Source organism: Schistocerca nitens, unplaced genomic scaffold, assembly GCF_023898315.1.
Source record: "Schistocerca nitens isolate TAMUIC-IGC-003100 unplaced genomic scaffold, iqSchNite1.1 HiC_scaffold_203, whole genome shotgun sequence".
Classification (NCBI taxonomy): domain Eukaryota; kingdom Metazoa; phylum Arthropoda; class Insecta; order Orthoptera; family Acrididae; genus Schistocerca; species Schistocerca nitens.
The window spans coordinates 85,089-107,945 of record NW_026045744.1 but is presented as its reverse complement, the minus strand read 5'-3'; the positions used below and the strand labels follow the sequence as shown (position 1 = coordinate 107,945).

At 54.7% G+C, this 22,857-nt stretch overlaps 25 non-coding genes across 25 annotated transcripts; all 25 read left to right on the top strand.

Annotated features, from left to right (window-relative positions):
- The first annotated feature begins 408 nt into the window (after window positions 1-408).
- On the top strand, window positions 409-527 carry LOC126220669 (5S ribosomal RNA). The gene has a single exon (XR_007543038.1). It is a non-coding gene; the product is annotated as a 5S ribosomal RNA (ribosomal RNA).
- A 628-nt stretch (window positions 528-1,155) lies between these two features.
- LOC126220668 (5S ribosomal RNA) lies at window positions 1,156-1,274 on the top strand. Its single transcript, XR_007543037.1, has one exon. It is a non-coding gene; the product is annotated as a 5S ribosomal RNA (ribosomal RNA).
- Window positions 1,275-2,117: 843 nt separating this feature from the next.
- On the top strand, window positions 2,118-2,236 carry LOC126220667 (5S ribosomal RNA). Its single transcript, XR_007543036.1, has one exon. It is a non-coding gene; the product is annotated as a 5S ribosomal RNA (ribosomal RNA).
- A 628-nt stretch (window positions 2,237-2,864) lies between these two features.
- Window positions 2,865-2,983, top strand: LOC126220664 (5S ribosomal RNA). Its single transcript, XR_007543034.1, has one exon. It is a non-coding gene; the product is annotated as a 5S ribosomal RNA (ribosomal RNA).
- An 843-nt stretch (window positions 2,984-3,826) lies between these two features.
- On the top strand, window positions 3,827-3,945 carry LOC126220663 (5S ribosomal RNA). The gene has a single exon (XR_007543033.1). It is a non-coding gene; the product is annotated as a 5S ribosomal RNA (ribosomal RNA).
- An 833-nt stretch (window positions 3,946-4,778) lies between these two features.
- Window positions 4,779-4,897, top strand: LOC126220662 (5S ribosomal RNA). Its single transcript, XR_007543032.1, has one exon. It is a non-coding gene; the product is annotated as a 5S ribosomal RNA (ribosomal RNA).
- An 843-nt stretch (window positions 4,898-5,740) lies between these two features.
- Window positions 5,741-5,859, top strand: LOC126220661 (5S ribosomal RNA). Its single transcript, XR_007543031.1, has one exon. It is a non-coding gene; the product is annotated as a 5S ribosomal RNA (ribosomal RNA).
- Window positions 5,860-6,487: 628 nt separating this feature from the next.
- LOC126220660 (5S ribosomal RNA) lies at window positions 6,488-6,606 on the top strand. The gene has a single exon (XR_007543030.1). It is a non-coding gene; the product is annotated as a 5S ribosomal RNA (ribosomal RNA).
- An 843-nt stretch (window positions 6,607-7,449) lies between these two features.
- On the top strand, window positions 7,450-7,568 carry LOC126220659 (5S ribosomal RNA). Its single transcript, XR_007543029.1, has one exon. It is a non-coding gene; the product is annotated as a 5S ribosomal RNA (ribosomal RNA).
- A 628-nt stretch (window positions 7,569-8,196) lies between these two features.
- Window positions 8,197-8,315, top strand: LOC126220658 (5S ribosomal RNA). Its single transcript, XR_007543028.1, has one exon. It is a non-coding gene; the product is annotated as a 5S ribosomal RNA (ribosomal RNA).
- Window positions 8,316-9,158: 843 nt separating this feature from the next.
- LOC126220657 (5S ribosomal RNA) lies at window positions 9,159-9,277 on the top strand. Its single transcript, XR_007543027.1, has one exon. It is a non-coding gene; the product is annotated as a 5S ribosomal RNA (ribosomal RNA).
- An 843-nt stretch (window positions 9,278-10,120) lies between these two features.
- Window positions 10,121-10,239, top strand: LOC126220656 (5S ribosomal RNA). The gene has a single exon (XR_007543026.1). It is a non-coding gene; the product is annotated as a 5S ribosomal RNA (ribosomal RNA).
- An 848-nt stretch (window positions 10,240-11,087) lies between these two features.
- On the top strand, window positions 11,088-11,206 carry LOC126220655 (5S ribosomal RNA). Its single transcript, XR_007543025.1, has one exon. It is a non-coding gene; the product is annotated as a 5S ribosomal RNA (ribosomal RNA).
- An 850-nt stretch (window positions 11,207-12,056) lies between these two features.
- Window positions 12,057-12,175, top strand: LOC126220652 (5S ribosomal RNA). Its single transcript, XR_007543023.1, has one exon. It is a non-coding gene; the product is annotated as a 5S ribosomal RNA (ribosomal RNA).
- Window positions 12,176-12,919: 744 nt separating this feature from the next.
- On the top strand, window positions 12,920-13,038 carry LOC126220651 (5S ribosomal RNA). The gene has a single exon (XR_007543022.1). It is a non-coding gene; the product is annotated as a 5S ribosomal RNA (ribosomal RNA).
- Window positions 13,039-13,891: 853 nt separating this feature from the next.
- Window positions 13,892-14,010, top strand: LOC126220650 (5S ribosomal RNA). Its single transcript, XR_007543021.1, has one exon. It is a non-coding gene; the product is annotated as a 5S ribosomal RNA (ribosomal RNA).
- An 838-nt stretch (window positions 14,011-14,848) lies between these two features.
- On the top strand, window positions 14,849-14,967 carry LOC126220649 (5S ribosomal RNA). The gene has a single exon (XR_007543020.1). It is a non-coding gene; the product is annotated as a 5S ribosomal RNA (ribosomal RNA).
- Window positions 14,968-15,821: 854 nt separating this feature from the next.
- LOC126220648 (5S ribosomal RNA) lies at window positions 15,822-15,940 on the top strand. The gene has a single exon (XR_007543019.1). It is a non-coding gene; the product is annotated as a 5S ribosomal RNA (ribosomal RNA).
- Window positions 15,941-16,778: 838 nt separating this feature from the next.
- Window positions 16,779-16,897, top strand: LOC126220647 (5S ribosomal RNA). The gene has a single exon (XR_007543018.1). It is a non-coding gene; the product is annotated as a 5S ribosomal RNA (ribosomal RNA).
- Window positions 16,898-17,746: 849 nt separating this feature from the next.
- Window positions 17,747-17,865, top strand: LOC126220646 (5S ribosomal RNA). The gene has a single exon (XR_007543017.1). It is a non-coding gene; the product is annotated as a 5S ribosomal RNA (ribosomal RNA).
- Window positions 17,866-18,708: 843 nt separating this feature from the next.
- On the top strand, window positions 18,709-18,827 carry LOC126220645 (5S ribosomal RNA). The gene has a single exon (XR_007543016.1). It is a non-coding gene; the product is annotated as a 5S ribosomal RNA (ribosomal RNA).
- An 838-nt stretch (window positions 18,828-19,665) lies between these two features.
- LOC126220644 (5S ribosomal RNA) lies at window positions 19,666-19,784 on the top strand. Its single transcript, XR_007543015.1, has one exon. It is a non-coding gene; the product is annotated as a 5S ribosomal RNA (ribosomal RNA).
- Window positions 19,785-20,626: 842 nt separating this feature from the next.
- LOC126220642 (5S ribosomal RNA) lies at window positions 20,627-20,745 on the top strand. The gene has a single exon (XR_007543014.1). It is a non-coding gene; the product is annotated as a 5S ribosomal RNA (ribosomal RNA).
- An 843-nt stretch (window positions 20,746-21,588) lies between these two features.
- Window positions 21,589-21,707, top strand: LOC126220640 (5S ribosomal RNA). The gene has a single exon (XR_007543012.1). It is a non-coding gene; the product is annotated as a 5S ribosomal RNA (ribosomal RNA).
- An 843-nt stretch (window positions 21,708-22,550) lies between these two features.
- LOC126220639 (5S ribosomal RNA) lies at window positions 22,551-22,669 on the top strand. Its single transcript, XR_007543011.1, has one exon. It is a non-coding gene; the product is annotated as a 5S ribosomal RNA (ribosomal RNA).
- Window positions 22,670-22,857: the final 188 nt, after the last annotated feature.

The following is a 22,857-nucleotide window of genomic DNA, read 5'->3' as shown; positions in this document are numbered from 1 at the left end:
TACGCAGACACCTGGTGCGAGGCGAGGCGAGGCGAGGCGAGGCGAGGCGAGGCGAGGAAGCCCACATCGCTACCAGTGGCGCCCTCCAGCACGACACTGCCACACCCCGCACAGGCCCCCCGCTGGACACCAGGGACAAGATGCGTCCTCCGCTAGTGTCGAAGGCTGCACGCGCCCAGCGAATGACAGGAGGTGCAACGAGCAGCAGTGCGTCTCACACACGCGGCGGTGCGCCCGCTAATTCGGCCGTCGCTCTGCTGGGACGCCGGGCGCGCCCCCCGCGCCGTCCTCGAGGAACTGGCTGTTGCGGAAGGAAGTGCCTACGTCAAATGCGGCCGAAAACTAACATTTTGTGTGTTGGGAGAAAAGCCGAACGCGAATTCTGCCGTGCTCCTACATTACACGAGTGCCAACGGCCATACCATGATAAATACACCGGTTCTCGTCCGATCACCGAAGTTAAGTATCATTGGGCCCGGTTAGTACTTGGATGGGTGACCGCCTGGGAAACCCGGGTGCTGTTGGCTCCCTTCCTTTTTTTTTTTTTTTTATGTCGCTACCCCTGCCAGCCCAATTTTCAAACTACCCTTCTGTTGTGACAACGATGCTTCCTTAAGCCTTTTAAACTACTGTAATGGTACGAAAATGCAGTAATTAACTCAGTTTGGGGGAGAATGTGCTAACCAAGTTTGCCAAGAAGACTTTCAAAACGACAAAACAGTACGAATCGGCAGGTGATTTCTGAAATACGTCAGCGCCTATTGTTGTGTAGGAGTGTAGAGTTCCAAATTTGATTTGTAATCACGAATTTGTCCCTTAGTCGTCTCGTCTCGTCTCGTCCCGCAGACGTTTGTCGTGCTTGCGCTGTCATATGGACCACGACCCGAGCGGCAGCGAGCGGCAGTCGAGCAAAGTCGGGACAAGTCGGGACGGGATACGAATGGTGCGAATGCACTGCAAAGTACGCAGACACCTGGTGCGAGGCTAATTCGGCCGTCGCTCTGCTGGGACGCCGGGCGCGCCCCCCGCGCCGTCCTCGAGGAACTGGCTGTTGCGGAAGGAAGTGCCTACGTCAAATGCGGCCGAAAACTAACATTTTGTGTGTTGGGAGAAAAGCCGAACGCGAATTCTGCCGTGCTCCTACATTACACGAGTGCCAACGGCCATACCATGATAAATACACCGGTTCTCGTCCGATCACCGAAGTTAAGTATCATTGGGCCCGGTTAGTACTTGGATGGGTGACCGCCTGGGAAACCCGGGTGCTGTTGGCTCCCTTCCTTTTTTTTTTTTTTTTATGTCGCTACCCCTGCCAGCCCAATTTTCAAACTACCCTTCTGTTGTGACAACGATGCTTCCTTAAGCCTTTTAAACTACTGTAATGGTACGAAAATGCAGTAATTAACTCAGTTTGGGGGAGAATGTGCTAACCAAGTTTGCCAAGAAGACTTTCAAAACGACAAAACAGTACGAATCGGCAGGTGATTTCTGAAATACGTCAGCGCCTATTGTTGTGTAGGAGTGTAGAGTTCCAAATTTGATTTGTAATCACGAATTTGTCCCTTAGTCGTCTCGTCTCGTCTCGTCCCGCAGACGTTTGTCGTGCTTGCGCTGTCATATGGACCACGACCCGAGCGGCAGCGAGCGGCAGTCGAGCAAAGTCGGGACAAGTCGGGACGGGATACGAATGGTGCGAATGCACTGCAAAGTACGCAGACACCTGGTGCGAGGCGAGGCGAGGCGAGGCGAGGCGAGGCGAGGCGAGGAAGCCCACATCGCTACCAGTGGCGCCCTCCAGCACGACACTGCCACACCCCGCACAGGCCCCCCGCTGGACACCAGGGACAAGATGCGTCCTCCGCTAGTGTCGAAGGCTGCACGCGCCCAGCGAATGACAGGAGGTGCAACGAGCAGCAGTGCGTCTCACACACGCGGCGGTGCGCCCGCTAATTCGGCCGTCGCTCTGCTGGGACGCCGGGCGCGCCCCCCGCGCCGTCCTCGAGGAACTGGCTGTTGCGGAAGGAAGTGCCTACGTCAAATGCGGCCGAAAACTAACATTTTGTGTGTTGGGAGAAAAGCCGAACGCGAATTCTGCCGTGCTCCTACATTACACGAGTGCCAACGGCCATACCATGATAAATACACCGGTTCTCGTCCGATCACCGAAGTTAAGTATCATTGGGCCCGGTTAGTACTTGGATGGGTGACCGCCTGGGAAACCCGGGTGCTGTTGGCTCCCTTCCTTTTTTTTTTTTTTTTATGTCGCTACCCCTGCCAGCCCAATTTTCAAACTACCCTTCTGTTGTGACAACGATGCTTCCTTAAGCCTTTTAAACTACTGTAATGGTACGAAAATGCAGTAATTAACTCAGTTTGGGGGAGAATGTGCTAACCAAGTTTGCCAAGAAGACTTTCAAAACGACAAAACAGTACGAATCGGCAGGTGATTTCTGAAATACGTCAGCGCCTATTGTTGTGTAGGAGTGTAGAGTTCCAAATTTGATTTGTAATCACGAATTTGTCCCTTAGTCGTCTCGTCTCGTCTCGTCCCGCAGACGTTTGTCGTGCTTGCGCTGTCATATGGACCACGACCCGAGCGGCAGCGAGCGGCAGTCGAGCAAAGTCGGGACAAGTCGGGACGGGATACGAATGGTGCGAATGCACTGCAAAGTACGCAGACACCTGGTGCGAGGCTAATTCGGCCGTCGCTCTGCTGGGACGCCGGGCGCGCCCCCCGCGCCGTCCTCGAGGAACTGGCTGTTGCGGAAGGAAGTGCCTACGTCAAATGCGGCCGAAAACTAACATTTTGTGTGTTGGGAGAAAAGCCGAACGCGAATTCTGCCGTGCTCCTACATTACACGAGTGCCAACGGCCATACCATGATAAATACACCGGTTCTCGTCCGATCACCGAAGTTAAGTATCATTGGGCCCGGTTAGTACTTGGATGGGTGACCGCCTGGGAAACCCGGGTGCTGTTGGCTCCCTTCCTTTTTTTTTTTTTTTTATGTCGCTACCCCTGCCAGCCCAATTTTCAAACTACCCTTCTGTTGTGACAACGATGCTTCCTTAAGCCTTTTAAACTACTGTAATGGTACGAAAATGCAGTAATTAACTCAGTTTGGGGGAGAATGTGCTAACCAAGTTTGCCAAGAAGACTTTCAAAACGACAAAACAGTACGAATCGGCAGGTGATTTCTGAAATACGTCAGCGCCTATTGTTGTGTAGGAGTGTAGAGTTCCAAATTTGATTTGTAATCACGAATTTGTCCCTTAGTCGTCTCGTCTCGTCTCGTCCCGCAGACGTTTGTCGTGCTTGCGCTGTCATATGGACCACGACCCGAGCGGCAGCGAGCGGCAGTCGAGCAAAGTCGGGACAAGTCGGGACGGGATACGAATGGTGCGAATGCACTGCAAAGTACGCAGACACCTGGTGCGAGGCGAGGCGAGGCGAGGCGAGGCGAGGCGAGGCGAGGAAGCCCACATCGCTACCAGTGGCGCCCTCCAGCACGACACTGCCACACCCCGCACAGGCCCCCCGCTGGACACCAGGGACAAGATGCGTCCTCCGCTAGTGTCGAAGGCTGCACGCGCCCAGCGAATGACAGGAGGTGCAACGAGCAGCAGTGCGTCTCACACACGCGGCGGTGCGCCCGCTAATTCGGCCGTCGCTCTGCTGGGACGCCGGGCGCGCCCCCCGCGCCGTCCTCGAGGAACTGGCTGTTGCGGAAGGAAGTGCCTACGTCAAATGCGGCCGAAAACTAACATTTTGTGTGTTGGGAGAAAAGCCGAACGCGAATTCTGCCGTGCTCCTACATTACACGAGTGCCAACGGCCATACCATGATAAATACACCGGTTCTCGTCCGATCACCGAAGTTAAGTATCATTGGGCCCGGTTAGTACTTGGATGGGTGACCGCCTGGGAAACCCGGGTGCTGTTGGCTCCCTTCCTTTTTTTTTTTTTTTTATGTCGCTACCCCTGCCAGCCCAATTTTCAAACTACCCTTCTGTTGTGACAACGATGCTTCCTTAAGCCTTTTAAACTACTGTAATGGTACGAAAATGCAGTAATTAACTCAGTTTGGGGGAGAATGTGCTAACCAAGTTTGCCAAGAAGACTTTCAAAACGACAAAACAGTACGAATCGGCAGGTGATTTCTGAAATACGTCAGCGCCTATTGTTGTGTAGGAGTGTAGAGTTCCAAATTTGATTTGTAATCACGAATTTGTCCCTTAGTCGTCTCGTCTCGTCTCGTCCCGCAGACGTTTGTCGTGCTTGCGCTGTCATATGGACCACGACCCGAGCGGCAGCGAGCGGCAGTCGAGCAAAGTCGGGACAAGTCGGGACGGGATACGAATGGTGCGAATGCACTGCAAAGTACGCAGACACCTGGTGCGAGGCGAGGCGAGGCGAGGCGAGGCGAGGAAGCCCACATCGCTACCAGTGGCGCCCTCCAGCACGACACTGCCACACCCCGCACAGGCCCCCCGCTGGACACCAGGGACAAGATGCGTCCTCCGCTAGTGTCGAAGGCTGCACGCGCCCAGCGAATGACAGGAGGTGCAACGAGCAGCAGTGCGTCTCACACACGCGGCGGTGCGCCCGCTAATTCGGCCGTCGCTCTGCTGGGACGCCGGGCGCGCCCCCCGCGCCGTCCTCGAGGAACTGGCTGTTGCGGAAGGAAGTGCCTACGTCAAATGCGGCCGAAAACTAACATTTTGTGTGTTGGGAGAAAAGCCGAACGCGAATTCTGCCGTGCTCCTACATTACACGAGTGCCAACGGCCATACCATGATAAATACACCGGTTCTCGTCCGATCACCGAAGTTAAGTATCATTGGGCCCGGTTAGTACTTGGATGGGTGACCGCCTGGGAAACCCGGGTGCTGTTGGCTCCCTTCCTTTTTTTTTTTTTTTTATGTCGCTACCCCTGCCAGCCCAATTTTCAAACTACCCTTCTGTTGTGACAACGATGCTTCCTTAAGCCTTTTAAACTACTGTAATGGTACGAAAATGCAGTAATTAACTCAGTTTGGGGGAGAATGTGCTAACCAAGTTTGCCAAGAAGACTTTCAAAACGACAAAACAGTACGAATCGGCAGGTGATTTCTGAAATACGTCAGCGCCTATTGTTGTGTAGGAGTGTAGAGTTCCAAATTTGATTTGTAATCACGAATTTGTCCCTTAGTCGTCTCGTCTCGTCTCGTCCCGCAGACGTTTGTCGTGCTTGCGCTGTCATATGGACCACGACCCGAGCGGCAGCGAGCGGCAGTCGAGCAAAGTCGGGACAAGTCGGGACGGGATACGAATGGTGCGAATGCACTGCAAAGTACGCAGACACCTGGTGCGAGGCGAGGCGAGGCGAGGCGAGGCGAGGCGAGGCGAGGAAGCCCACATCGCTACCAGTGGCGCCCTCCAGCACGACACTGCCACACCCCGCACAGGCCCCCCGCTGGACACCAGGGACAAGATGCGTCCTCCGCTAGTGTCGAAGGCTGCACGCGCCCAGCGAATGACAGGAGGTGCAACGAGCAGCAGTGCGTCTCACACACGCGGCGGTGCGCCCGCTAATTCGGCCGTCGCTCTGCTGGGACGCCGGGCGCGCCCCCCGCGCCGTCCTCGAGGAACTGGCTGTTGCGGAAGGAAGTGCCTACGTCAAATGCGGCCGAAAACTAACATTTTGTGTGTTGGGAGAAAAGCCGAACGCGAATTCTGCCGTGCTCCTACATTACACGAGTGCCAACGGCCATACCATGATAAATACACCGGTTCTCGTCCGATCACCGAAGTTAAGTATCATTGGGCCCGGTTAGTACTTGGATGGGTGACCGCCTGGGAAACCCGGGTGCTGTTGGCTCCCTTCCTTTTTTTTTTTTTTTTATGTCGCTACCCCTGCCAGCCCAATTTTCAAACTACCCTTCTGTTGTGACAACGATGCTTCCTTAAGCCTTTTAAACTACTGTAATGGTACGAAAATGCAGTAATTAACTCAGTTTGGGGGAGAATGTGCTAACCAAGTTTGCCAAGAAGACTTTCAAAACGACAAAACAGTACGAATCGGCAGGTGATTTCTGAAATACGTCAGCGCCTATTGTTGTGTAGGAGTGTAGAGTTCCAAATTTGATTTGTAATCACGAATTTGTCCCTTAGTCGTCTCGTCTCGTCTCGTCCCGCAGACGTTTGTCGTGCTTGCGCTGTCATATGGACCACGACCCGAGCGGCAGCGAGCGGCAGTCGAGCAAAGTCGGGACAAGTCGGGACGGGATACGAATGGTGCGAATGCACTGCAAAGTACGCAGACACCTGGTGCGAGGCTAATTCGGCCGTCGCTCTGCTGGGACGCCGGGCGCGCCCCCCGCGCCGTCCTCGAGGAACTGGCTGTTGCGGAAGGAAGTGCCTACGTCAAATGCGGCCGAAAACTAACATTTTGTGTGTTGGGAGAAAAGCCGAACGCGAATTCTGCCGTGCTCCTACATTACACGAGTGCCAACGGCCATACCATGATAAATACACCGGTTCTCGTCCGATCACCGAAGTTAAGTATCATTGGGCCCGGTTAGTACTTGGATGGGTGACCGCCTGGGAAACCCGGGTGCTGTTGGCTCCCTTCCTTTTTTTTTTTTTTTTATGTCGCTACCCCTGCCAGCCCAATTTTCAAACTACCCTTCTGTTGTGACAACGATGCTTCCTTAAGCCTTTTAAACTACTGTAATGGTACGAAAATGCAGTAATTAACTCAGTTTGGGGGAGAATGTGCTAACCAAGTTTGCCAAGAAGACTTTCAAAACGACAAAACAGTACGAATCGGCAGGTGATTTCTGAAATACGTCAGCGCCTATTGTTGTGTAGGAGTGTAGAGTTCCAAATTTGATTTGTAATCACGAATTTGTCCCTTAGTCGTCTCGTCTCGTCTCGTCCCGCAGACGTTTGTCGTGCTTGCGCTGTCATATGGACCACGACCCGAGCGGCAGCGAGCGGCAGTCGAGCAAAGTCGGGACAAGTCGGGACGGGATACGAATGGTGCGAATGCACTGCAAAGTACGCAGACACCTGGTGCGAGGCGAGGCGAGGCGAGGCGAGGCGAGGCGAGGCGAGGAAGCCCACATCGCTACCAGTGGCGCCCTCCAGCACGACACTGCCACACCCCGCACAGGCCCCCCGCTGGACACCAGGGACAAGATGCGTCCTCCGCTAGTGTCGAAGGCTGCACGCGCCCAGCGAATGACAGGAGGTGCAACGAGCAGCAGTGCGTCTCACACACGCGGCGGTGCGCCCGCTAATTCGGCCGTCGCTCTGCTGGGACGCCGGGCGCGCCCCCCGCGCCGTCCTCGAGGAACTGGCTGTTGCGGAAGGAAGTGCCTACGTCAAATGCGGCCGAAAACTAACATTTTGTGTGTTGGGAGAAAAGCCGAACGCGAATTCTGCCGTGCTCCTACATTACACGAGTGCCAACGGCCATACCATGATAAATACACCGGTTCTCGTCCGATCACCGAAGTTAAGTATCATTGGGCCCGGTTAGTACTTGGATGGGTGACCGCCTGGGAAACCCGGGTGCTGTTGGCTCCCTTCCTTTTTTTTTTTTTTTTATGTCGCTACCCCTGCCAGCCCAATTTTCAAACTACCCTTCTGTTGTGACAACGATGCTTCCTTAAGCCTTTTAAACTACTGTAATGGTACGAAAATGCAGTAATTAACTCAGTTTGGGGGAGAATGTGCTAACCAAGTTTGCCAAGAAGACTTTCAAAACGACAAAACAGTACGAATCGGCAGGTGATTTCTGAAATACGTCAGCGCCTATTGTTGTGTAGGAGTGTAGAGTTCCAAATTTGATTTGTAATCACGAATTTGTCCCTTAGTCGTCTCGTCTCGTCTCGTCCCGCAGACGTTTGTCGTGCTTGCGCTGTCATATGGACCACGACCCGAGCGGCAGCGAGCGGCAGTCGAGCAAAGTCGGGACAAGTCGGGACGGGATACGAATGGTGCGAATGCACTGCAAAGTACGCAGACACCTGGTGCGAGGCTAATTCGGCCGTCGCTCTGCTGGGACGCCGGGCGCGCCCCCCGCGCCGTCCTCGAGGAACTGGCTGTTGCGGAAGGAAGTGCCTACGTCAAATGCGGCCGAAAACTAACATTTTGTGTGTTGGGAGAAAAGCCGAACGCGAATTCTGCCGTGCTCCTACATTACACGAGTGCCAACGGCCATACCATGATAAATACACCGGTTCTCGTCCGATCACCGAAGTTAAGTATCATTGGGCCCGGTTAGTACTTGGATGGGTGACCGCCTGGGAAACCCGGGTGCTGTTGGCTCCCTTCCTTTTTTTTTTTTTTTTATGTCGCTACCCCTGCCAGCCCAATTTTCAAACTACCCTTCTGTTGTGACAACGATGCTTCCTTAAGCCTTTTAAACTACTGTAATGGTACGAAAATGCAGTAATTAACTCAGTTTGGGGGAGAATGTGCTAACCAAGTTTGCCAAGAAGACTTTCAAAACGACAAAACAGTACGAATCGGCAGGTGATTTCTGAAATACGTCAGCGCCTATTGTTGTGTAGGAGTGTAGAGTTCCAAATTTGATTTGTAATCACGAATTTGTCCCTTAGTCGTCTCGTCTCGTCTCGTCCCGCAGACGTTTGTCGTGCTTGCGCTGTCATATGGACCACGACCCGAGCGGCAGCGAGCGGCAGTCGAGCAAAGTCGGGACAAGTCGGGACGGGATACGAATGGTGCGAATGCACTGCAAAGTACGCAGACACCTGGTGCGAGGCGAGGCGAGGCGAGGCGAGGCGAGGCGAGGCGAGGAAGCCCACATCGCTACCAGTGGCGCCCTCCAGCACGACACTGCCACACCCCGCACAGGCCCCCCGCTGGACACCAGGGACAAGATGCGTCCTCCGCTAGTGTCGAAGGCTGCACGCGCCCAGCGAATGACAGGAGGTGCAACGAGCAGCAGTGCGTCTCACACACGCGGCGGTGCGCCCGCTAATTCGGCCGTCGCTCTGCTGGGACGCCGGGCGCGCCCCCCGCGCCGTCCTCGAGGAACTGGCTGTTGCGGAAGGAAGTGCCTACGTCAAATGCGGCCGAAAACTAACATTTTGTGTGTTGGGAGAAAAGCCGAACGCGAATTCTGCCGTGCTCCTACATTACACGAGTGCCAACGGCCATACCATGATAAATACACCGGTTCTCGTCCGATCACCGAAGTTAAGTATCATTGGGCCCGGTTAGTACTTGGATGGGTGACCGCCTGGGAAACCCGGGTGCTGTTGGCTCCCTTCCTTTTTTTTTTTTTTTTATGTCGCTACCCCTGCCAGCCCAATTTTCAAACTACCCTTCTGTTGTGACAACGATGCTTCCTTAAGCCTTTTAAACTACTGTAATGGTACGAAAATGCAGTAATTAACTCAGTTTGGGGGAGAATGTGCTAACCAAGTTTGCCAAGAAGACTTTCAAAACGACAAAACAGTACGAATCGGCAGGTGATTTCTGAAATACGTCAGCGCCTATTGTTGTGTAGGAGTGTAGAGTTCCAAATTTGATTTGTAATCACGAATTTGTCCCTTAGTCGTCTCGTCTCGTCTCGTCCCGCAGACGTTTGTCGTGCTTGCGCTGTCATATGGACCACGACCCGAGCGGCAGCGAGCGGCAGTCGAGCAAAGTCGGGACAAGTCGGGACGGGATACGAATGGTGCGAATGCACTGCAAAGTACGCAGACACCTGGTGCGAGGCGAGGCGAGGCGAGGCGAGGCGAGGCGAGGCGAGGAAGCCCACATCGCTACCAGTGGCGCCCTCCAGCACGACACTGCCACACCCCGCACAGGCCCCCCGCTGGACACCAGGGACAAGATGCGTCCTCCGCTAGTGTCGAAGGCTGCACGCGCCCAGCGAATGACAGGAGGTGCAACGAGCAGCAGTGCGTCTCACACACGCGGCGGTGCGCCCGCTAATTCGGCCGTCGCTCTGCTGGGACGCCGGGCGCGCCCCCCGCGCCGTCCTCGAGGAACTGGCTGTTGCGGAAGGAAGTGCCTACGTCAAATGCGGCCGAAAACTAACATTTTGTGTGTTGGGAGAAAAGCCGAACGCGAATTCTGCCGTGCTCCTACATTACACGAGTGCCAACGGCCATACCATGATAAATACACCGGTTCTCGTCCGATCACCGAAGTTAAGTATCATTGGGCCCGGTTAGTACTTGGATGGGTGACCGCCTGGGAAACCCGGGTGCTGTTGGCTCCCTTCCTTTTTTTTTTTTTTTTTTTTTATGTCGCTACCCCTGCCAGCCCAATTTTCAAACTACCCTTCTGTTGTGACAACGATGCTTCCTTAAGCCTTTTAAACTACTGTAATGGTACGAAAATGCAGTAATTAACTCAGTTTGGGGGAGAATGTGCTAACCAAGTTTGCCAAGAAGACTTTCAAAACGACAAAACAGTACGAATCGGCAGGTGATTTCTGAAATACGTCAGCGCCTATTGTTGTGTAGGAGTGTAGAGTTCCAAATTTGATTTGTAATCACGAATTTGTCCCTTAGTCGTCTCGTCTCGTCTCGTCCCGCAGACGTTTGTCGTGCTTGCGCTGTCATATGGACCACGACCCGAGCGGCAGCGAGCGGCAGTCGAGCAAAGTCGGGACAAGTCGGGACGGGATACGAATGGTGCGAATGCACTGCAAAGTACGCAGACACCTGGTGCGAGGCGAGGCGAGGCGAGGCGAGGCGAGGCGAGGCGAGGAAGCCCACATCGCTACCAGTGGCGCCCTCCAGCACGACACTGCCACACCCCGCACAGGCCCCCCGCTGGACACCAGGGACAAGATGCGTCCTCCGCTAGTGTCGAAGGCTGCACGCGCCCAGCGAATGACAGGAGGTGCAACGAGCAGCAGTGCGTCTCACACACGCGGCGGTGCGCCCGCTAATTCGGCCGTCGCTCTGCTGGGACGCCGGGCGCGCCCCCCGCGCCGTCCTCGAGGAACTGGCTGTTGCGGAAGGAAGTGCCTACGTCAAATGCGGCCGAAAACTAACATTTTGTGTGTTGGGAGAAAAGCCGAACGCGAATTCTGCCGTGCTCCTACATTACACGAGTGCCAACGGCCATACCATGATAAATACACCGGTTCTCGTCCGATCACCGAAGTTAAGTATCATTGGGCCCGGTTAGTACTTGGATGGGTGACCGCCTGGGAAACCCGGGTGCTGTTGGCTCCCTTCCTTTTTTTTTTTTTTTTTTTTTTTATGTCGCTACCCCTGCCAGCCCAATTTTCAAACTACCCTTCTGTTGTGACAACGATGCTTCCTTAAGCCTTTTAAACTACTGTAATGGTACGAAAATGCAGTAATTAACTCAGTTTGGGGGAGAATGTGCTAACCAAGTTTGCCAAGAAGACTTTCAAAACGACAAAACAGTACGAATCGGCAGGTGATTTCTGAAATACGTCAGCGCCTATTGTTGTGTAGGAGTGTAGAGTTCCAAATTTGATTTGTAATCACGAATTTGTCCCTTAGTCGTCTCGTCTCGTCTCGTCCCGCAGACGTTTGTCGTGCTTGCGCTGTCATATGGACCACGACCCGAGCGGCAGCGAGCGGCAGTCGAGCAAAGTCGGGACAAGTCGGGACGGGATACGAATGGTGCGAATGCACTGCAAAGTACGCAGACACCTGGTGCGAGGCGAGGCGAGGCGAGGCGAGGCGAGGCGAGGCGAGGAAGCCCACATCGCTACCAGTGGCGCCCTCCAGCACGACACTGCCACACCCCGCACAGGCCCCCCGCTGGACACCAGGGACAAGATGCGTCCTCCGCTAGTGTCGAAGGCTGCACGCGCCCAGCGAATGACAGGAGGTGCAACGAGCAGCAGTGCGTCTCACACACGCGGCGGTGCGCCCGCTAATTCGGCCGTCGCTCTGCTGGGACGCCGGGCGCGCCCCCCGCGCCGTCCTCGAGGAACTGGCTGTTGCGGAAGGAAGTGCCTACGTCAAATGCGGCCGAAAACTAACATTTTGTGTGTTGGGAGAAAAGCCGAACGCGAATTCTGCCGTGCTCCTACATTACACGAGTGCCAACGGCCATACCATGATAAATACACCGGTTCTCGTCCGATCACCGAAGTTAAGTATCATTGGGCCCGGTTAGTACTTGGATGGGTGACCGCCTGGGAAACCCGGGTGCTGTTGGCTCCCTTCCTTTTTTTTTTTTTTTTATGTCGCTACCCCTGCCAGCCCAATTTTCAAACTACCCTTCTGTTGTGACAACGATGCTTCCTTAAGCCTTTTAAACTACTGTAATGGTACGAAAATGCAGTAATTAACTCAGTTTGGGGGAGAATGTGCTAACCAAGTTTGCCAAGAAGACTTTCAAAACGACAAAACAGTACGAATCGGCAGGTGATTTCTGAAATACGTCAGCGCCTATTGTTGTGTAGGAGTGTAGAGTTCCAAATTTGATTTGTAATCACGAATTTGTCCCTTAGTCGTCTCGTCTCGTCTCGTCCCGCAGACGTTTGTCGTGCTTGCGCTGTCATATGGACCACGACCCGAGCGGCAGCGAGCGGCAGTCGAGCAGAGGCGAGGAAGCCCACATCGCTACCAGTGGCGCCCTCCAGCACGACACTGCCACACCCCGCACAGGCCCCCCGCTGGACACCAGGGACAAGATGCGTCCTCCGCTAGTGTCGAAGGCTGCACGCGCCCAGCGAATGACAGGAGGTGCAACGAGCAGCAGTGCGTCTCACACACGCGGCGGTGCGCCCGCTAATTCGGCCGTCGCTCTGCTGGGACGCCGGGCGCGCCCCCCGCGCCGTCCTCGAGGAACTGGCTGTTGCGGAAGGAAGTGCCTACGTCAAATGCGGCCGAAAACTAACATTTTGTGTGTTGGGAGAAAAGCCGAACGCGAATTCTGCCGTGCTCCTACATTACACGAGTGCCAACGGCCATACCATGATAAATACACCGGTTCTCGTCCGATCACCGAAGTTAAGTATCATTGGGCCCGGTTAGTACTTGGATGGGTGACCGCCTGGGAAACCCGGGTGCTGTTGGCTCCCTTCCTTTTTTTTTTTTTTTTTTTTTATGTCGCTACCCCTGCCAGCCCAATTTTCAAACTACCCTTCTGTTGTGACAACGATGCTTCCTTAAGCCTTTTAAACTACTGTAATGGTACGAAAATGCAGTAATTAACTCAGTTTGGGGGAGAATGTGCTAACCAAGTTTGCCAAGAAGACTTTCAAAACGACAAAACAGTACGAATCGGCAGGTGATTTCTGAAATACGTCAGCGCCTATTGTTGTGTAGGAGTGTAGAGTTCCAAATTTGATTTGTAATCACGAATTTGTCCCTTAGTCGTCTCGTCTCGTCTCGTCCCGCAGACGTTTGTCGTGCTTGCGCTGTCATATGGACCACGACCCGAGCGGCAGCGAGCGGCAGTCGAGCAAAGTCGGGACAAGTCGGGACGGGATACGAATGGTGCGAATGCACTGCAAAGTACGCAGACACCTGGTGCGAGGCGAGGCGAGGCGAGGCGAGGCGAGGCGAGGCGAGGCGAGGAAGCCCACATCGCTACCAGTGGCGCCCTCCAGCACGACACTGCCACACCCCGCACAGGCCCCCCGCTGGACACCAGGGACAAGATGCGTCCTCCGCTAGTGTCGAAGGCTGCACGCGCCCAGCGAATGACAGGAGGTGCAACGAGCAGCAGTGCGTCTCACACACGCGGCGGTGCGCCCGCTAATTCGGCCGTCGCTCTGCTGGGACGCCGGGCGCGCCCCCCGCGCCGTCCTCGAGGAACTGGCTGTTGCGGAAGGAAGTGCCTACGTCAAATGCGGCCGAAAACTAACATTTTGTGTGTTGGGAGAAAAGCCGAACGCGAATTCTGCCGTGCTCCTACATTACACGAGTGCCAACGGCCATACCATGATAAATACACCGGTTCTCGTCCGATCACCGAAGTTAAGTATCATTGGGCCCGGTTAGTACTTGGATGGGTGACCGCCTGGGAAACCCGGGTGCTGTTGGCTCCCTTCCTTTTTTTTTTTTTTTTATGTCGCTACCCCTGCCAGCCCAATTTTCAAACTACCCTTCTGTTGTGACAACGATGCTTCCTTAAGCCTTTTAAACTACTGTAATGGTACGAAAATGCAGTAATTAACTCAGTTTGGGGGAGAATGTGCTAACCAAGTTTGCCAAGAAGACTTTCAAAACGACAAAACAGTACGAATCGGCAGGTGATTTCTGAAATACGTCAGCGCCTATTGTTGTGTAGGAGTGTAGAGTTCCAAATTTGATTTGTAATCACGAATTTGTCCCTTAGTCGTCTCGTCTCGTCTCGTCCCGCAGACGTTTGTCGTGCTTGCGCTGTCATATGGACCACGACCCGAGCGGCAGCGAGCGGCAGTCGAGCAAAGTCGGGACAAGTCGGGACGGGATACGAATGGTGCGAATGCACTGCAAAGTACGCAGACACCTGGTGCGAGGCGAGGCGAGGCGAGGCGAGGCGAGGCGAGGAAGCCCACATCGCTACCAGTGGCGCCCTCCAGCACGACACTGCCACACCCCGCACAGGCCCCCCGCTGGACACCAGGGACAAGATGCGTCCTCCGCTAGTGTCGAAGGCTGCACGCGCCCAGCGAATGACAGGAGGTGCAACGAGCAGCAGTGCGTCTCACACACGCGGCGGTGCGCCCGCTAATTCGGCCGTCGCTCTGCTGGGACGCCGGGCGCGCCCCCCGCGCCGTCCTCGAGGAACTGGCTGTTGCGGAAGGAAGTGCCTACGTCAAATGCGGCCGAAAACTAACATTTTGTGTGTTGGGAGAAAAGCCGAACGCGAATTCTGCCGTGCTCCTACATTACACGAGTGCCAACGGCCATACCATGATAAATACACCGGTTCTCGTCCGATCACCGAAGTTAAGTATCATTGGGCCCGGTTAGTACTTGGATGGGTGACCGCCTGGGAAACCCGGGTGCTGTTGGCTCCCTTCCTTTTTTTTTTTTTTTTTTTTTTATGTCGCTACCCCTGCCAGCCCAATTTTCAAACTACCCTTCTGTTGTGACAACGATGCTTCCTTAAGCCTTTTAAACTACTGTAATGGTACGAAAATGCAGTAATTAACTCAGTTTGGGGGAGAATGTGCTAACCAAGTTTGCCAAGAAGACTTTCAAAACGACAAAACAGTACGAATCGGCAGGTGATTTCTGAAATACGTCAGCGCCTATTGTTGTGTAGGAGTGTAGAGTTCCAAATTTGATTTGTAATCACGAATTTGTCCCTTAGTCGTCTCGTCTCGTCTCGTCCCGCAGACGTTTGTCGTGCTTGCGCTGTCATATGGACCACGACCCGAGCGGCAGCGAGCGGCAGTCGAGCAAAGTCGGGACAAGTCGGGACGGGATACGAATGGTGCGAATGCACTGCAAAGTACGCAGACACCTGGTGCGAGGCGAGGCGAGGCGAGGCGAGGCGAGGCGAGGCGAGGCGAGGAAGCCCACATCGCTACCAGTGGCGCCCTCCAGCACGACACTGCCACACCCCGCACAGGCCCCCCGCTGGACACCAGGGACAAGATGCGTCCTCCGCTAGTGTCGAAGGCTGCACGCGCCCAGCGAATGACAGGAGGTGCAACGAGCAGCAGTGCGTCTCACACACGCGGCGGTGCGCCCGCTAATTCGGCCGTCGCTCTGCTGGGACGCCGGGCGCGCCCCCCGCGCCGTCCTCGAGGAACTGGCTGTTGCGGAAGGAAGTGCCTACGTCAAATGCGGCCGAAAACTAACATTTTGTGTGTTGGGAGAAAAGCCGAACGCGAATTCTGCCGTGCTCCTACATTACACGAGTGCCAACGGCCATACCATGATAAATACACCGGTTCTCGTCCGATCACCGAAGTTAAGTATCATTGGGCCCGGTTAGTACTTGGATGGGTGACCGCCTGGGAAACCCGGGTGCTGTTGGCTCCCTTCCTTTTTTTTTTTTTTTTATGTCGCTACCCCTGCCAGCCCAATTTTCAAACTACCCTTCTGTTGTGACAACGATGCTTCCTTAAGCCTTTTAAACTACTGTAATGGTACGAAAATGCAGTAATTAACTCAGTTTGGGGGAGAATGTGCTAACCAAGTTTGCCAAGAAGACTTTCAAAACGACAAAACAGTACGAATCGGCAGGTGATTTCTGAAATACGTCAGCGCCTATTGTTGTGTAGGAGTGTAGAGTTCCAAATTTGATTTGTAATCACGAATTTGTCCCTTAGTCGTCTCGTCTCGTCTCGTCCCGCAGACGTTTGTCGTGCTTGCGCTGTCATATGGACCACGACCCGAGCGGCAGCGAGCGGCAGTCGAGCAAAGTCGGGACAAGTCGGGACGGGATACGAATGGTGCGAATGCACTGCAAAGTACGCAGACACCTGGTGCGAGGCGAGGCGAGGCGAGGCGAGGCGAGGCGAGGAAGCCCACATCGCTACCAGTGGCGCCCTCCAGCACGACACTGCCACACCCCGCACAGGCCCCCCGCTGGACACCAGGGACAAGATGCGTCCTCCGCTAGTGTCGAAGGCTGCACGCGCCCAGCGAATGACAGGAGGTGCAACGAGCAGCAGTGCGTCTCACACACGCGGCGGTGCGCCCGCTAATTCGGCCGTCGCTCTGCTGGGACGCCGGGCGCGCCCCCCGCGCCGTCCTCGAGGAACTGGCTGTTGCGGAAGGAAGTGCCTACGTCAAATGCGGCCGAAAACTAACATTTTGTGTGTTGGGAGAAAAGCCGAACGCGAATTCTGCCGTGCTCCTACATTACACGAGTGCCAACGGCCATACCATGATAAATACACCGGTTCTCGTCCGATCACCGAAGTTAAGTATCATTGGGCCCGGTTAGTACTTGGATGGGTGACCGCCTGGGAAACCCGGGTGCTGTTGGCTCCCTTCCTTTTTTTTTTTTTTTTTTTTTTATGTCGCTACCCCTGCCAGCCCAATTTTCAAACTACCCTTCTGTTGTGACAACGATGCTTCCTTAAGCCTTTTAAACTACTGTAATGGTACGAAAATGCAGTAATTAACTCAGTTTGGGGGAGAATGTGCTAACCAAGTTTGCCAAGAAGACTTTCAAAACGACAAAACAGTACGAATCGGCAGGTGATTTCTGAAATACGTCAGCGCCTATTGTTGTGTAGGAGTGTAGAGTTCCAAATTTGATTTGTAATCACGAATTTGTCCCTTAGTCGTCTCGTCTCGTCTCGTCCCGCAGACGTTTGTCGTGCTTGCGCTGTCATATGGACCACGACCCGAGCGGCAGCGAGCGGCAGTCGAGCAAAGTCGGGACAAGTCGGGACGGGATACGAATGGTGCGAATGCACTGCAAAGTACGCAGACACCTGGTGCGAGGCGAGGCGAGGCGAGGCGAGGCGAGGCGAGGCGAGGAAGCCCACATCGCTACCAGTGGCGCCCTCCAGCACGACACTGCCACACCCCGCACAGGCCCCCCGCTGGACACCAGGGACAAGATGCGTCCTCCGCTAGTGTCGAAGGCTGCACGCGCCCAGCGAATGACAGGAGGTGCAACGAGCAGCAGTGCGTCTCACACACGCGGCGGTGCGCCCGCTAATTCGGCCGTCGCTCTGCTGGGACGCCGGGCGCGCCCCCCGCGCCGTCCTCGAGGAACTGGCTGTTGCGGAAGGAAGTGCCTACGTCAAATGCGGCCGAAAACTAACATTTTGTGTGTTGGGAGAAAAGCCGAACGCGAATTCTGCCGTGCTCCTACATTACACGAGTGCCAACGGCCATACCATGATAAATACACCGGTTCTCGTCCGATCACCGAAGTTAAGTATCATTGGGCCCGGTTAGTACTTGGATGGGTGACCGCCTGGGAAACCCGGGTGCTGTTGGCTCCCTTCCTTTTTTTTTTTTTTTTATGTCGCTACCCCTGCCAGCCCAATTTTCAAACTACCCTTCTGTTGTGACAACGATGCTTCCTTAAGCCTTTTAAACTACTGTAATGGTACGAAAATGCAGTAATTAACTCAGTTTGGGGGAGAATGTGCTAACCAAGTTTGCCAAGAAGACTTTCAAAACGACAAAACAGTACGAATCGGCAGGTGATTTCTGAAATACGTCAGCGCCTATTGTTGTGTAGGAGTGTAGAGTTCCAAATTTGATTTGTAATCACGAATTTGTCCCTTAGTCGTCTCGTCTCGTCTCGTCCCGCAGACGTTTGTCGTGCTTGCGCTGTCATATGGACCACGACCCGAGCGGCAGCGAGCGGCAGTCGAGCAAAGTCGGGACAAGTCGGGACGGGATACGAATGGTGCGAATGCACTGCAAAGTACGCAGACACCTGGTGCGAGGCGAGGCGAGGCGAGGCGAGGCGAGGCGAGGCGAGGAAGCCCACATCGCTACCAGTGGCGCCCTCCAGCACGACACTGCCACACCCCGCACAGGCCCCCCGCTGGACACCAGGGACAAGATGCGTCCTCCGCTAGTGTCGAAGGCTGCACGCGCCCAGCGAATGACAGGAGGTGCAACGAGCAGCAGTGCGTCTCACACACGCGGCGGTGCGCCCGCTAATTCGGCCGTCGCTCTGCTGGGACGCCGGGCGCGCCCCCCGCGCCGTCCTCGAGGAACTGGCTGTTGCGGAAGGAAGTGCCTACGTCAAATGCGGCCGAAAACTAACATTTTGTGTGTTGGGAGAAAAGCCGAACGCGAATTCTGCCGTGCTCCTACATTACACGAGTGCCAACGGCCATACCATGATAAATACACCGGTTCTCGTCCGATCACCGAAGTTAAGTATCATTGGGCCCGGTTAGTACTTGGATGGGTGACCGCCTGGGAAACCCGGGTGCTGTTGGCTCCCTTCCTTTTTTTTTTTTTTTTATGTCGCTACCCCTGCCAGCCCAATTTTCAAACTACCCTTCTGTTGTGACAACGATGCTTCCTTAAGCCTTTTAAACTACTGTAATGGTACGAAAATGCAGTAATTAACTCAGTTTGGGGGAGAATGTGCTAACCAAGTTTGCCAAGAAGACTTTCAAAACGACAAAACAGTACGAATCGGCAGGTGATTTCTGAAATACGTCAGCGCCTATTGTTGTGTAGGAGTGTAGAGTTCCAAATTTGATTTGTAATCACGAATTTGTCCCTTAGTCGTCTCGTCTCGTCTCGTCCCGCAGACGTTTGTCGTGCTTGCGCTGTCATATGGACCACGACCCGAGCGGCAGCGAGCGGCAGTCGAGCAAAGTCGGGACAAGTCGGGACGGGATACGAATGGTGCGAATGCACTGCAAAGTACGCAGACACCTGGTGCGAGGCGAGGCGAGGCGAGGCGAGGCGAGGCGAGGAAGCCCACATCGCTACCAGTGGCGCCCTCCAGCACGACACTGCCACACCCCGCACAGGCCCCCCGCTGGACACCAGGGACAAGATGCGTCCTCCGCTAGTGTCGAAGGCTGCACGCGCCCAGCGAATGACAGGAGGTGCAACGAGCAGCAGTGCGTCTCACACACGCGGCGGTGCGCCCGCTAATTCGGCCGTCGCTCTGCTGGGACGCCGGGCGCGCCCCCCGCGCCGTCCTCGAGGAACTGGCTGTTGCGGAAGGAAGTGCCTACGTCAAATGCGGCCGAAAACTAACATTTTGTGTGTTGGGAGAAAAGCCGAACGCGAATTCTGCCGTGCTCCTACATTACACGAGTGCCAACGGCCATACCATGATAAATACACCGGTTCTCGTCCGATCACCGAAGTTAAGTATCATTGGGCCCGGTTAGTACTTGGATGGGTGACCGCCTGGGAAACCCGGGTGCTGTTGGCTCCCTTCCTTTTTTTTTTTTTTTTTTTTATGTCGCTACCCCTGCCAGCCCAATTTTCAAACTACCCTTCTGTTGTGACAACGATGCTTCCTTAAGCCTTTTAAACTACTGTAATGGTACGAAAATGCAGTAATTAACTCAGTTTGGGGGAGAATGTGCTAACCAAGTTTGCCAAGAAGACTTTCAAAACGACAAAACAGTACGAATCGGCAGGTGATTTCTGAAATACGTCAGCGCCTATTGTTGTGTAGGAGTGTAGAGTTCCAAATTTGATTTGTAATCACGAATTTGTCCCTTAGTCGTCTCGTCTCGTCTCGTCCCGCAGACGTTTGTCGTGCTTGCGCTGTCATATGGACCACGACCCGAGCGGCAGCGAGCGGCAGTCGAGCAAAGTCGGGACAAGTCGGGACGGGATACGAATGGTGCGAATGCACTGCAAAGTACGCAGACACCTGGTGCGAGGCGAGGCGAGGCGAGGCGAGGCGAGGCGAGGAAGCCCACATCGCTACCAGTGGCGCCCTCCAGCACGACACTGCCACACCCCGCACAGGCCCCCCGCTGGACACCAGGGACAAGATGCGTCCTCCGCTAGTGTCGAAGGCTGCACGCGCCCAGCGAATGACAGGAGGTGCAACGAGCAGCAGTGCGTCTCACACACGCGGCGGTGCGCCCGCTAATTCGGCCGTCGCTCTGCTGGGACGCCGGGCGCGCCCCCCGCGCCGTCCTCGAGGAACTGGCTGTTGCGGAAGGAAGTGCCTACGTCAAATGCGGCCGAAAACTAACATTTTGTGTGTTGGGAGAAAAGCCGAACGCGAATTCTGCCGTGCTCCTACATTACACGAGTGCCAACGGCCATACCATGATAAATACACCGGTTCTCGTCCGATCACCGAAGTTAAGTATCATTGGGCCCGGTTAGTACTTGGATGGGTGACCGCCTGGGAAACCCGGGTGCTGTTGGCTCCCTTCCTTTTTTTTTTTTTTTTATGTCGCTACCCCTGCCAGCCCAATTTTCAAACTACCCTTCTGTTGTGACAACGATGCTTCCTTAAGCCTTTTAAACTACTGTAATGGTACGAAAATGCAGTAATTAACTCAGTTTGGGGGAGAATGTGCTAACCAAGTTTGCCAAGAAGACTTTCAAAACGACAAAACAGTACGAATCGGCAGGTGATTTCTGAAATACGTCAGCGCCTATTGTTGTGTAGGAGTGTAGAGTTCCAAATTTGATTTGTAATCACGAATTTGTCCCTTAGTCGTCTCGTCTCGTCTCGTCCCGCAGACGTTTGTCGTGCTTGCGCTGTCATATGGACCACGACCCGAGCGGCAGCGAGCGGCAGTCGAGCAAAGTCGGGACAAGTCGGGACGGGATACGAATGGTGCGAATGCACTGCAAAGTACGCAGACACCTGGTGCGAGGCGAGGCGAGGCGAGGCGAGGCGAGGCGAGGCGAGGAAGCCCACATCGCTACCAGTGGCGCCCTCCAGCACGACACTGCCACACCCCGCACAGGCCCCCCGCTGGACACCAGGGACAAGATGCGTCCTCCGCTAGTGTCGAAGGCTGCACGCGCCCAGCGAATGACAGGAGGTGCAACGAGCAGCAGTGCGTCTCACACACGCGGCGGTGCGCCCGCTAATTCGGCCGTCGCTCTGCTGGGACGCCGGGCGCGCCCCCCGCGCCGTCCTCGAGGAACTGGCTGTTGCGGAAGGAAGTGCCTACGTCAAATGCGGCCGAAAACTAACATTTTGTGTGTTGGGAGAAAAGCCGAACGCGAATTCTGCCGTGCTCCTACATTACACGAGTGCCAACGGCCATACCATGATAAATACACCGGTTCTCGTCCGATCACCGAAGTTAAGTATCATTGGGCCCGGTTAGTACTTGGATGGGTGACCGCCTGGGAAACCCGGGTGCTGTTGGCTCCCTTCCTTTTTTTTTTTTTTTTATGTCGCTACCCCTGCCAGCCCAATTTTCAAACTACCCTTCTGTTGTGACAACGATGCTTCCTTAAGCCTTTTAAACTACTGTAATGGTACGAAAATGCAGTAATTAACTCAGTTTGGGGGAGAATGTGCTAACCAAGTTTGCCAAGAAGACTTTCAAAACGACAAAACAGTACGAATCGGCAGGTGATTTCTGAAATACGTCAGCGCCTATTGTTGTGTAGGAGTGTAGAGTTCCAAATTTGATTTGTAATCACGAATTTGTCCCTTAGTCGTCTCGTCTCGTCTCGTCCCGCAGACGTTTGTCGTGCTTGCGCTGTCATATGGACCACGACCCGAGCGGCAGCGAGCGGCAGTCGAGCAAAGTCGGGACAAGTCGGGACGGGATACGAATGGTGCGAATGCACTGCAAAGTACGCAGACACCTGGTGCGAGGCGAGGCGAGGCGAGGCGAGGCGAGGCGAGGCGAGGAAGCCCACATCGCTACCAGTGGCGCCCTCCAGCACGACACTGCCACACCCCGCACAGGCCCCCCGCTGGACACCAGGGACAAGATGCGTCCTCCGCTAGTGTCGAAGGCTGCACGCGCCCAGCGAATGACAGGAGGTGCAACGAGCAGCAGTGCGTCTCACACACGCGGCGGTGCGCCCGCTAATTCGGCCGTCGCTCTGCTGGGACGCCGGGCGCGCCCCCCGCGCCGTCCTCGAGGAACTGGCTGTTGCGGAAGGAAGTGCCTACGTCAAATGCGGCCGAAAACTAACATTTTGTGTGTTGGGAGAAAAGCCGAACGCGAATTCTGCCGTGCTCCTACATTACACGAGTGCCAACGGCCATACCATGATAAATACACCGGTTCTCGTCCGATCACCGAAGTTAAGTATCATTGGGCCCGGTTAGTACTTGGATGGGTGACCGCCTGGGAAACCCGGGTGCTGTTGGCTCCCTTCCTTTTTTTTTTTTTTTTATGTCGCTACCCCTGCCAGCCCAATTTTCAAACTACCCTTCTGTTGTGACAACGATGCTTCCTTAAGCCTTTTAAACTACTGTAATGGTACGAAAATGCAGTAATTAACTCAGTTTGGGGGAGAATGTGCTAACCAAGTTTGCCAAGAAGACTTTCAAAACGACA